Here is a 3667-nt window from a genome sequence, read left to right as displayed (position 1 = left end):
GATGAATTTATAACTGGTTGGATGTGTGGTTGGATATGTTTATTACTGGTTGGATGGATGTTGGATTGATTCATATCTGATTGGATGGATTTATGGTTGGATTGATTTATAGCTGATTGGATGGATTTATAGCTGGTTGGCCCAATGGTTGGATGGATTCATTACTGGTTGGATGGATGGATGGATGGATGGATGGATGGATGGATTTATAACTGGTCGGCCCAATGGTTGGATGGATTCATTACTGGTTGGATGGATGGATGGATGGATGGATTTATAACTGGTTGGGTGGATTTATAGCTGGTTGGCCCAATGGTTGGATAGTGTAACACAACAAGAGATGTTAAGATTTTCCCAGTATTTCTAAAATTAGCATTTGAACAGATAGTTTATTGTTGGTACCCCACCAGATTCCCACTTCCTGTCTTCTCTGCACCCCCCTTGTTTCTCAGTGGAGAATCAAAGCACGTATAGTTGTATATGCTGAGGGAGGAGAACCGCTGACTGTTGAAACAGATTGCCGGTATGGTTGCCCACCTATGTCAACATGGCCGGTCTCCGGACCCGATGCTGCGTGTAGATAGGACCCCTGCCCACAGAGCCATGGAGTTCTAGACTCCAGATGTGTTCATACACACACACACACAACACACAACACACACAAGGAACACATGCCAGTCCAAGCCAATAATTCTAACAGATGAGTTCAGAGTGAATAATAAATCCTCTCCCGTTTAAAAAAATGACAAAAATAACAGATTTTATACGTTTATGACAGAACACTGTACAATAAGAGAGAGCAGAGTGCAAAAAATCTCTACAATTATGACATTTGGATGTAGTTTAGAATGGGAATTACCACCGACCACCACAGTACAATGCTTTTTTAGCAGACTGAATCAATTTTTCTGCATGAATTAGACACAAAACATGAACAGAAGATGAATGATGATGATGTCAGGTAGGAAACCCTGTCTTCTTGTTTATGACTTTTATTCCACATTAAGGAAGATATCAAATGTATTGCAAACCAAACGATTGTACCTTTTCTGCTGCCTGCCTACCCAATGCTTATTCCTCAAACTGCAGAGAAATAAACAGAAACATATGCTGAGTGCATATGCTCAACACTGCTTTATTTAGACTGCTCTATAGCAACACGGCAACAAGAGTGTTTTGTGAGCGAGACACATGGGTAAATTGCAACTGTTAACAAAACAAAGACTTGGGAAGAGGAAAAAGTAAGAAGTAAAAGTGTTCAGAGCACAGATGCACTCGCTCGCTCGCTTGCTAACTCCTGTGGCTTGTGGGGTATACTGCCGATCCAGCTATTCTTGTTGGTTTGTTAATTGTTTGTCACCCACCAGGTGCCATCTGTCTGTAGTCCCCACAGTCCCCGAGCCATGTGGGCCGGCCTGCCTGGCGCCTGCCAACGTCACTGACCTGCAGCAACCGTCCCACCTCCGTCACACACCTCCTGATCCGTCTGGGATAAATAGCTTCTTCCCTCAACTTCTGTGCTGCCATCACAGCTTCCCAATCTGTCCTGTGTTAGAAGGGGGGAAATGGAGGAGGGGGGGCGATAAGATGAGGCAGAGAGGGAGGGAGTAACACGAATGGGAAGAAGAAGGGATGGAAAGATAAATGGATGGAAAAGGAACAGGAAGATATGTGTGCATGTACAAAATGGCAGGATAAATACAGATATAGTTTAGTTTGTGCATTTAATCCAAAGATTACACCCAAAACATCTCATCTGCTAAAGATGACTCAGCAAAAGCAATCACATTGGCGTCTGAAAATCCACCGTTGAAGTCTGATCGTTCTGACTATGAAAAACACAGAGAAGAGCATTGCATCATCAAAAGCGTAAGTTTCTGGATGTTACAATGAAGACGATTTCATCACATCACTTTAAAGAGTAGGCTAAGGGTAAGAGTTTTTGCTGGCCACTAGGGCGGGAAATAAAATTTAAAAATGCCTTGATTATGGGCGGGGCTCCTGAAGCAGTTAAGACACACCCAGTCTATACTGTAAAATCTCCAAAGAACCATCTATGCTATGCTAATTAGCTACTCAGTACTTACTATACCTCTGTATTCACAATTATCTTAATCCAACCTACTCGCCACAGATTGCAGAGTCCACAGGTGCTAGTTTCTATTGAAGGGGCGGGGCTAACGGTGACGTAAGAAGCCAAGAAAATGTCAAAACTACTATTCTCAGCCAGTAGCAATATTTGATTGTGGTAGCTGTGTTTCAATCCATAGAGCAGGGGTGTCAAACTAATTTGAGTTCAGGGGCCAAAAAACTGAGAGCCCCAGCAAATGTTAAGTTTAATTCACACAATGATTCTTGTCGTCTCTGTCACATTTTTATTTTCTCCTACGGGCCGATTTGGATGCTTCAATGGGCCAGATTTGGCCCCTTGGCCACAAGTTTGAGACACGTGAGGGTTGAAACCAACAAAATACTTAAACTAAAAGAGTTAAAGTATTTGTTGGACTAGAATCAATCAACAGCAATCAAATAGATTTGTTTTCACCAGAAAAAGAGGATTTAGGGTTTTAGTTGAACAAGTCCGTGAGGTCACCTTCAACTGGGACGGATGTCGTGACAGCGGTGCGTTGAAAAATGATACCACAGCGATGTATAAGCGGTGTGGTAGATACCAAGGCCTCATACAGAGAATATGGACAGAATCTATGGTACTCCAGTGCAGTCAGGACAAACCGCTTCCTGTCTGTCTGCTCGCCATCCTGGGGCATGTTGGGTCACCTTGACGTCTGGGCTTGGTGAGGAGCTCTGCACCCCACTGGAGGCCAAAGACTGAGGCAGTATGGCTAATGAGGCGTTACCATGCAAGCTTTTCTACAGCCCTATGCTACAGAGATACACACATGCACTATTCTTGTGTTTGTGCTTACAGAAGGGACAACAGCTTGTTGGAGAAACCTCTCCGGAGCTTTCAGAGGAGCCGAAAGGAGGAGATTCATGGGCATCATTTTGGAGGTTAGCAAGTCACGAGAGAGTTCATGTATTATAGCTGCAATAAAACCTGTGCCATGATGTGTAGCTTAGAGCCACACCATGATAAAAGTTAATACATTAACGTTTTTTTTTTTGTAGCTTTTTCAATTGTTCTCGTACAGTGTTATTGGGTAGGATTAGGAAATGTATGTTGTTGCTATACTTTTAATATCTCTCAAATGTTTTTTTGGTTGCATGTTTTGTTAAATATTAGTAAAGATGACGTCCAAGACAAGATCAAGCACATCTAGCAAAAAATTTCTGTTTAAAGCTAGAAAACTCTATTTAAAGGGAATAATTATTAACATTTTTTATCTGCATTTCATCCAGAAGTTGTTCTCATCCACTTCTGATGCCAGTGTAACCCAAAAACACTACCAAAGTGACATTTTTGCTGTATTCAGGGATTGAAAGTTGTCGACAAAACAATGGCGGATGTTGATATTGTGGCGTTCAAGGGAAAATACTCGAAAACGGCAGAAATCAAAGTTGATGATGTGGCTTTCTACGGAAACAACCGAAAATAATAATAATAATAATAATAATAATAATAATAATAATAATAATAATAATACATTTTATTTGTATAGCGCTTTTACAGTGCTCAAATACGCTTTACAGGGATAAACAATAAGTA

General features: G+C 41.4%; 1 long non-coding RNA gene across 2 annotated transcripts in view; it reads right to left on the bottom strand.

Annotated features, from left to right (window-relative positions):
* Positions 1–1150: 1150 nt before the first annotated feature.
* The window catches only part of LOC114456562 (uncharacterized), a 142619-nt gene continuing 140102 nt past the window's right edge, over positions 1151–3667 (bottom strand). For both annotated transcript variants that reach the window (XR_003672843.1, XR_003672844.1), the window contains exon 4: positions 1151–1546. This is a non-coding gene — a long non-coding RNA (uncharacterized LOC114456562). The remainder of the gene's footprint in view (positions 1547–3667) is intronic.

Source organism: Gouania willdenowi, chromosome 22, assembly GCF_900634775.1.
Source record: "Gouania willdenowi chromosome 22, fGouWil2.1, whole genome shotgun sequence".
Taxonomy (NCBI): Eukaryota; Metazoa; Chordata; class Actinopteri; order Blenniiformes; family Gobiesocidae; genus Gouania; species Gouania willdenowi.
Note: the sequence above shows the minus strand (reverse complement) of the source record. Positions and strands in the feature narration are given on the sequence as shown.